This window comes from Euprymna scolopes, chromosome 15, assembly GCF_053919585.1.
Source record: "Euprymna scolopes isolate OS-2025 chromosome 15, ASM5391958v1, whole genome shotgun sequence".
NCBI lineage: Eukaryota > Metazoa > Mollusca > Cephalopoda > Sepiida > Sepiolidae > Euprymna > Euprymna scolopes.
In genome coordinates this window covers 44,943,676-44,953,802 of record NC_136496.1, presented here as the reverse complement: position 1 = coordinate 44,953,802, position 10,127 = coordinate 44,943,676, and the positions used below count along the sequence as shown (strand labels likewise).

At 30.7% G+C, this 10,127-nt stretch overlaps 1 long non-coding RNA gene across 1 annotated transcript; it reads right to left on the bottom strand.

The window, feature by feature from the left end:
- Window positions 1-312: 312 nt before the first annotated feature.
- LOC145294235 (uncharacterized) lies at window positions 313-6,192 on the bottom strand. Its single transcript, XR_013869850.1, has 2 exons — window positions 6,150-6,192; window positions 313-880 (listed from the first exon to the last, which is right to left on the bottom strand). It is a non-coding gene; the product is annotated as an uncharacterized LOC145294235 (long non-coding RNA).
- Between the last annotated feature and the right edge of the window lie 3,935 nt (window positions 6,193-10,127).

Genomic DNA, 10,127 nt, shown 5'->3' with positions numbered 1-10,127 from the left:
CGGCATTTCTCCAAATTTCATTGCAAACGAAAGCTGAACAACGATGAAAGTATTTTGCATTCTTGGCTGATATGCTCTGTGTCAGCAGACAAGATGTATTGTTTCCATTATAGCCTACTAAGAAAACAAAAGAAAACTACTTTGTAAACGAAAGATTTGACCAGTATCAAAGCAAAACATGAAAAATCGCATGGACATTTAGATGCCATGACTAGTTGCTGTGAAGCTGGAGCTAGACTAAATAAAATGACAGAAATTAACAAAACTCACCAAGAGATGATTTATTATATTTGATCCAGTAACAGGGGAACGTCTCTGATGTGTTGCCAATGCAGATATTCATGATCATTAAATGGGAAAAAGAATTCAAAACGGGTTTGTTACTGTAGAGACTGATACAGTTATAGATGCTATCCTTCAAGATATCAAGAATGCAATGTATTTTTGCTGTAATATTGGATTATACTTCAGACCTAAGTCACGAAGAGCAGATGTATCCGGTATTGTTCAGATCAGGTCAATGTGGAAGAGCCTGTGGCTGTACATACACGCTTCATTAAGTTTTGTGTGGAAAGTACTACTGGACAGGAGTGTTAAATGAGCTAGGAAAGCTTGAATTAAATGTTTATCATATTCGGGGACAAAATTATGATAATGGTGCCAACATTAAAGGCGTTCGAGTTCAAAAATGACTTTTGAATATTAACAGCAGAGTATTTTTTCACTCCATGTCCATATCATAATTACAATCTGGTTGTAGTTGACATGGCTAAAGCATGTCCTGATGCGTAATGTTTTTTTATTGTACAACGCGTGTACACCATCTTCTCAACATCTACAAAGAGATGGTCATTATTCAGAAAACATGTTCCCAATCTATCTGTAAAATACAAATTGAAACATTGAAATTCATTGAAACAGTACAAATTGAAACATTGAAACATTGAAATTCATTGAAACAGTACAAATTCATTGAAACAGTACAAATTCATTGAAACAGTACAAATTGAAACATTGAAACATTGAAATTCATTGAAACAGTACAAATTGAAACATTGAAACATTGAAATTCATTGAAACAGTACAAATTCATTGAAACAGTACAAATTCATTGAAACAGTAAAAAATCATTGAAACAGTACACATTGAAACATTGAAATTCATTGAAACAGTACAAATTCATTGAAACAGTACAAATTCATTGAAACAGTACAAATTCATTGAAACAGTACACATTGAAACATTGAAATTCATTGAAACAGTACAAATTCATTGAAACAGTACAAATTCATTGAAACAGTACACATTGAAACATTGAAATTCATTGAAACAGTACAAATTCATTGAAACAGTACAAATTCATTGAAACAGTACACATTGAAACATTGAAATTCATTGAAACAGTACAAATTCATTGAAACAGTACAAATTCATTGAAACAGTACACATTGAAACATTGAAATTCATTGAAACAGTACAAATTCATTGAAACAGTACAAATTGAAACATTGAAACATTGAAATTCATTGAAACAGTACAAATTCATTGAAACAGTACAAATTCATTGAAACAGTACACATTGAAACATTGAAATTCATTGAAACAGTACAAATTCATTGAAACAGTACAAATTGAAACATCGAAACATTGAAATTCATTGAAACAGTACAAATTCATTGAAACAGTACAAATTGAAACATTGAAACATTGAAATTCATTGAAACAGTACAAATTCATTGAAACAGTACAAATTCATTGAAACAGTACAAATTCATTGAAACAGTACAAATTGAAACATTGAAACATTGAAATTCATTGAAACAGTACAAATTCATTGAAACAGTACAAATTCATTGAAACAGTACACATTGAAACATTGAAATTCATTGAAACAGTACAAATTCATTGAAACAGTACAAATTCATTGAAACAGTACAAATTCATTGAAACAGTACACATTGAAACATTGAAATTCATTGAAACAGTACAAATTCATTGAAACAGTACAAATTGAAACATTTAAATTCATGTAAACAGTACAAATTCATTGAAACAGTACAAATTCATTGAAACAGTACACATTGAAACATTGAAATTCATTGAAACAGTACAAATTCAGTGAAACAGTATAAATTGAAACATTTAAATTCATGTAAACAGTACAAATTCATAGTGTCGCTTGTGTGTTCTTCCAAGTCAATTTTGTGAGTAAAAAAATGCAAGGTCAACCAGTAGATTCGAGTACTGCAATGGATCTGTTGAACAATTTGATGATTCGGTTAAAAAATCTGAAAGTTGATAGGTTTGTTTAGATGCTTGCTATGGCAAAGTATTGGCTGAAGATATGGAAGGTGGGCAATCTTTCCAGCCAAACGTCAAAGAAAAAGGAAGAATCAACATAAATCTGTGGAAGACTTCACACCTGGAAATGACGAAGTTGACTACACAATAAATTGCTTGAACAGAATTGTGGATATTGCAATTCAGCCTTTGCAGCCGAAATTTGAACAGTTAAAATTAAGTCACAGTCTGTTTGGGTTTCTTGTTAGCTTCAAGAGTATTTTACGTAATGACATACTAAAGTTTGCAGAAAACGTTGAGCAAGTATTAACGTCATCAACAGACTAATCGGCAGATATATTTGGGCGAGAATTAGCAGATGAAGTAGGATTTTAAAAATATATTCTACAAAATATTGCTAAAAACCCTGGTAGAAATTTTCATTTATCTATATAATAAAATATACATTGCTTTCTCAAACTACCTTGTTGCACTCAGAATATTTTAAAGAATATATGTAACTGTGGTATCTGGTGAAAGATTTCTCGCGCCTCAAACTAATAAAGAATTACTTGAGGTCAACAATTCATGAAAAAGATTGACCAACTTAGCAATTCTTACCATTGAGCGTCATCTATGTCGAAACCAGAATTTAGATTATATGTTGCACGAAAACAAAATTTTGATGATACATTTTATGGCTTCGCTACACGCCTAGGCCCGTTAAGTAAAGTTACAAGAGGTAATAAAATGTAAAGACAAATCTTTTTTTTTCAAAGTCATAATTGTCACAGGATCATAGGGCTCTGTACAATCCGTTTTTCATAGGACCCCGAAATAGCTAATGCCGACCCTGGCATTGGAAGAGCCCGTGGCTGTACATACACGTTTCATTAAGTTTTGTGTGGAAAGTACTACTGGACAAAAGCGTTAAATGTGCTAGGGAAGCTTGAATTAAATGTTCATCATATTCGTGGACAAAATTATGATAATGGTGCCAACATTAAAGGCGTCCATTGGATCAGTGTGAGCCAATTTAATTGATTCGCGAGAGAAAATAAGTCGTTTAATTTGTAACTGCTAAAATGTGTGGCGCTCTTTCTTTTTTATTAGTTGTTTTAATTCATTTTCCTGAGTCGAATGGACGTACTATCGTTTCGAATATGGAGCTAGACGCGTCTTCTATCACAAACAAACTTTAATTATAATTAACCTAATCATTTTAATGATAAGACACATTTTCTCTATATCAAGATTAATGTCAATCGATGATAGGTATTTTTTTTATTCATATTTAAATTTTGATGTTGTTTTTCCAACGTTGCAGAATATTCAATCCTATGCAATATTCAATCCTATGCAATATTCAATCCTATGCAGAGTTATTTCTTATTATTGTTCTTTCTTTTTACTTACTGTTGTTTGAAAATAACAAAATTGTTTTTTGTTGTTTGTTCTGTTGTGTGATGCTTGCTATATCGAAAATTAACATTCATTAGGGTTTTTCTTTTCATAAATCAACTGAAGTTTGTGATTAATTAGTGTTTTCATTAAAACTGCGAGTAAATGATATTACAGTTGATGGTAAGCAATTTGTGTAAATGTCTATATTTCTCCCCAGTCAGCAAGTAGACGGAATATCCTTAATTGCCAACTGCGCCAACTTATCACGTTTACCTTTTATTAGGCGTGATTGACCTTATGTATACTTATTTATACTTATTTATCTTTGACCTTCTTTGGGCTCAGGTGTTGGTGGCAAATGCTCTCTCTCTCTCTCTCTCTCTCTCTCTCTCTCTCTCTCTCTCTCTCTCTCTCTATCTATCTATCTATCTCACTACGAATGCAAGAACAACAAGAGCGTGTGCAACAAAGCCAACCTATGCAAATGACTGATTGACGTTGGTTTGAAAAAGACGAAGGATGAATAAATTTGCCGTTGCTTCAACGTAGACATCTAAGTTGTTTAATTACAAAACAGTTTAAATACAAAACACAGAAGATAAAAAAGTGCCACAAGTGTTTACTGTTAATACCCTTAACAATCGCAAGTTCAAACAACGTTTTACGTTTTATTCAGTTTGCTCTTTCATTGTTAATTTCCATTTCATTGTAATCAGAATTTATCTACTCTTTTCTTGCATTTGACAAATAATATCGTATTTACTTGTAATTTAACTTACAGGGACTGTTAGAATTTAAAAAAGATCACTCGGCTGAAATGTTTGAGATAGCGGGTGAATGTCTGAGATATAAAATTAAGAAAATTTTTTTAATAAAAATTCATAGGATTTCATATGATTTAAGTTATTTCAATTATAATTTTTATTCTTTACTGAAGCTGCATTGTTATATTTACATCGTTTAGTACGCTTAGTTTATAGCGAGTGACTGCATGCCCAAATTATTTTTCTTGTTATATAATTGAAACAGCTACTACGTCGTGAATAGGTTATGCGGTATCCCCCCCCCAAAAAAAGATTGTATAACAAGCGGCATGAGGGCAATTCAACCAAACCACTGGACTTTAAATATACAAAACGTCTAAAACAAATGCTAGGCTAATTTTATTATATGAAGTGTTTATTTAAGATATACATTATATATTTTTATTGAACAAGTTTTTGGTAACATTTTGGTAATTTTTTTACATCTTTGTTTTTGTGCCTGGTTGTAAAATTCTTTGAAAAATGAACGTATCAAAATTCTTAAAAAAAATGAACGTATCAAAATTCTTTAAAAAATGAACTTATCAAAATTCTTTAAAAAATGAACGTATCAAAATTCTTTAAAAAATGAATGTATCAAAATTCTTTGAAAAATGAATGTATCAAAATTCTTTGAAAAATGAACGTATCAAAATTCTTTAAAAAATGAACGTATCAAAATTCTTTTAAAAAATGAACGTATCAAAATTCTTTAAAAAATGAACGTATCAAAATTCTTTAAAAAATGAACGTATCAAAATTCTTTAAAAAATGAACGCATCAAAATTCTTTAAAAAATGAACGTATCAAAATTCTTTAAAAAATGAACGTATCAAAATTCTCTAAAAAATGAACGCATCAAAATTCTTTAAAAAATGAATGTATAAAAATTCTTTAAAAAATGAATTATCAAAATTCTTTAAAAAATGAACGTATCAAAATTCTTTAAAAAATGAACGTATCAAAATTCTTTAAAAAATGAACGTATCAAAATTCTTTAAAAATGAACGTATCAAAATTCTTTAAAAAATGAACGTATCAAAATTCTTTAAAAAATGAACGTATCAAAATTCTTTAAAAAATGAATGTATCAAAATTCTTTAAAAATTGAACGCATCAAAATTCTTTTAAAAAATGAACGTATCAGAATTCTTTAAAAAATGAACGTATCAAAATTCTTTTAAAAAATGAGCGTATCAAAATTCTTTAAAAAATGAACGCATCAAAATTCTTTGAAAAATGAACGCATCAAAATTCTTTGAAAAATGAACGTATCAAAATTCTTTAAAAAATGAACGTATCAAAATCGGTTGCAAATATTTTTATATTGTTTGTTTAACCCTTTTCTGATCAGATGTTAGACTTTGTCATTGTTTCTATTCACGTCAATGTGTTCCTTTTGTTTTGAATAGGTTTTAATATGATTTCTTCACAAAGTTTTATTTTCTTCCTTCATACACACGCGCGCGTGCGTATGCGCAGAGAAAGATAGATAGAAGGATGGATAGATAGATACTTATTTCTCTATGTACGATATTTACCTTTTCAAATTGAATACACTAAACAACGCAATAAACACCAACTGCACAAATGTCGGCCTTCTTTCTTATTCCGTTGTTATTTTTATTCTTTTACAAAGCAACTGATATTCGTATCACTTACCTTCTTGCACATTGTATTCAAGCGAACTTACCAGTTGCATTCCTTGCATCATCATCATCATCATCATCATCATCATCATCATCATCATCATCATCATCCGTAAAAAGAGCAAGAAACACAATTGTACGCAATTAACGCTTCTTCTTGATATATGTATCACTTATTTTTTTGACTGAATTCTAATATCATCGGTATTATCTCATAGTTGCGTATGACCATTGAAGATAAAAATGTCTTACAACGGATGTTTTATTTCTATTAGTTTTTATGGTCTTTTATAGATTAATTCTGTAATTCTATATTTTAATCAAACTGTGTAACCACTTACCGGGTGTCTTTTTATGTATGTGTGTGTGTTTCTAGTCTCTACGTAACCAACATTTTTATTAATTATTGGAATGAAAATGCAAAAGTGTAAAGCACCAAAACAAAAGTGCACTAAGATGACCTTAAAAATATTTTATTTAAAAACAATTTAATTTGGAAATTAAATCTACGATACCGTAATAAATAATTAAGTTTATCCGTAAACAAACCAATCATTTCACTTTTTTGTTAATTATGTCGTGACTGGAGTGTAAATCGCTCTTCTTTTTAATAACAAAACCGGAAGTTGTTAAAGAGACAGTTGAAGTTCACCTTGCTGAATAACGATTGAAATTCACTTTTCATCTCAGATTGGGGTTTAATTAAACTACTCATTTACAGCATTAAATCAACACACAGTGAAGTAAAACATTAGCCTAGGTAACATATAATACAAATCTCTTGCGACAATTAACTGGACCTACCGAGCTGTTTTTTCGACTTGAATGAGCTCCAATTTCGACCAGTAACATCGGAGAAGTAACCCAACAAGACACTCCTCGGCAACTTTCCTGAATACTCCGATAGCCGAAACAACTTTTTCTCATTACCTATACCTTTACAGTATCCAATGACCGATTATTTGCAAATTCATCTTTCTTCTGCCATTGTCGTATTAGGCTTATGTTTCGGAATTACTTCATGATTCTTTGAAATTAGATGTATGATATTTCCGAAGCTGAAGTGCACTATGCGAACGATTGTTATGCAATGTATTTTCGTGGTCTAGTGGCATAAATGAAACATGTATTTGATTTTTGCACTTAAACATTGATTCAGACCAGAAATTTCTCATTCACTCAGTTTAAAGTTTTCAAATGTACCATTAAAATTCAAAGTGTCACGATATTGTAAATTAGCAATTTTAATCTTTTGATAATAGTTGAAAAATAATGAATTACTTCATGACCCTTCAACTTTAAAAGTGATTTAAAAGCATTTAAACTGTTGAATAGGAAGCCATTTTTTTGCTTTTAAATACTCGGAAAATTAAAGATTTGGAAACTATTTACATCCAATAATTTTATAACAAGAGATTAAAACATTACCTTAAAAAATTATAACAATGTTCTTCAATTAATAAGTTTGTTATTAAACGTAATAATTAAATTTAACTTTCAAAATCTCATTTAAAAATAATTTGGCAAAAGAAAGTGCATAAATCAAAAAATCGAAGCAAAAATAAAATTAAAAAGACTCCCGGGCAACGCCAGGTAGATACAGAACATAAATTTGGTTTCAACTCAAAGTTCGTATTTACTTGCTTCCCTACAAGGGCAAGAGGTAGACAGAAAGTTGGGTTTATTGTAGAGCAAATCCAGCTCCACAAAAAGTGGCACTCAGAATTGAAACAAAAGTAAAATCTGCTTTAGTCTAGAATAACCTATTCTTCATTGACCGAGGAGAGAAAAGCTAGAATATAGTACTGAAACAGATACTACACTTTGCTCCTAACCAAAGGGTCAAGGAACTGTCGTAACGAATGAAAATATCCTTGTCAATTAAAACAGTTATGTGCAAGTACAACGGTAACAGTTCATCAACATTTGGTGGAAATTTAAACTTTAAAATTAAACTGTTTGCAATAATAAACGAATGTTGCAGGTCCACACAAAATGGAGAAAACTATCGCAAAGTATAGCATGAACAAGCAATACATTTATAGATGCCGACGATTGTGTGGCTGGCGTTCCTGGCAAACAGCACGTCAGCATTTTTAAAAGTAGATGGAAGAAGAAAAAGCATTGGGATATCAAGGCGTGGTCATCGATGCAAAGGTCTGTTCGACTGAATGTGACGCCATAATAGATAGTAACAAATAAGTCAGCCTTTTTAAGCATTAGAAAGGTTAAAAAAGAGCTACAATTAAAATTAAAGAAAGTGTTTGATTTATTCAACTGGGGAACTGGATTTTCTCCATATTCTAAAATCTATATTGTGTATAACCTTACATAACAAGTAAATAAGGGCCGTTAGCAGAGGCAAGCGGTGTTGCTCGGAAATGCAAGTGGTCTCTAAATATTAGAAGATGAAAGCAAAAACGTAGTATATAAATTTGCTATTTTAAATAATTACAAGTGCAACAGATAAACTTTTCCATTTCACTGAACACGCAAACATTCCATTTTTTTTTTTTTTTGCTATATTTTATCGTAAATTGCAGAGACGATGACAACACTCGGAGCGAATCATAATCTTACATGAGAAAAATGGTCTTTAATTTCATTAAAGCGTGTTAGTTTTTTTTATTGCAAAATATTGACAATGTGTTGAAATGATAAGCAGAAAGTGTAAAGGAAAAGAAACAAAACGTAATAACAATTATGGAAAATTTTATTACAAAAGAATCATTTGCAGACAAGTGTCTGTAGCTTAAATTTAAAGGATTCATTTATCGGATACTCTTATTTGTTAACGCCGTAAAGACGGCTTTCTGCAGGTCATTTCAGAAGATATCTACTTGCTTCCTATAGAGAAAAGGTGTGTCATAAGGGCAGAAGCTGCGGAAAGAAAAGACCAGCGTACCTGAGCGTGTGCACTCTAGCCTCACAAAATTAACCAGAATAATCCGTCGGTATCCCCGATAAGGAGGGCGCTTCAAGTGATTGGCAATAAGCCAGCATTTTCTTACAGGCATCCCCTAGAACTGAACATGGCTAGCTTATGCTACAACGATTCACCGTCTGTTGTGCTGATTGTACAAGACTGGTCTGAAGATGCTGCAGCAGGCCGAAAGGATGAAAGTGCCAATCGAGCGTACAATTAATAAGGTAGACACAAGGCAAAGAGATAACAGCAACAGCAAAGAAGGATGGCAAACACAAATTTCGGTTAAAGACAGTAGGATATCGTGTTTTATTGTTTAGGATCAAGTAAAGATTAGATACCCCGGTAGCAGAAGACAAAGATAGGCGCACATTTCAAGTGACACCGGTTGTTCGACCTTGACATTGCCGTTGGTTGTTTGTAAACACGTCAAATAGCGAGCAAGATTTTTTTTTAAATATATTTACAAAACTTTTTAAGATTTAAAAGAAAAAATATATATCTACAAAACAGTTTCTTTAATATTAAATATTTACAAAACTTTTAAGGATTAAAAAAAAAACTTTTCTATTTACGCAAAAATTTTTTTATGTAAGTAATAAAACGAAGGTATTTAAACAAAATATATTTAAATAAATTGGTGTCTTTCTGGGTGAGTTCTTTTTATATATTTACAGAACTTTTAATAAAACTATTATTATTATTATTAATAATAATAATAATAATAATAATAATAATAATAATAATAATTGGTCTTGTGTTGCATGGAGTTTCTATTTCATGCTTTTTTATATTGTAATACACAACCCAAGCTATGAAAATAAACATCAAACATAGTAATTTCAAATCCCAATTAGGAATGTGTTTCTTCGTTGATTTGAACTTTTATTTTTCTTCTTTTACAATTGGTGAATGCTTACTTAGCGCGATATTTTGTTTTAGGATTTCAAATTCTTATAGGTGAAATAATTTATACTTTTCTCTCATGACCTTATAAGGTATCAGTGAACACACCATTGATCAATAATTATTAAAAAATCATGTTAGAATTGTTAGAATTCTTTT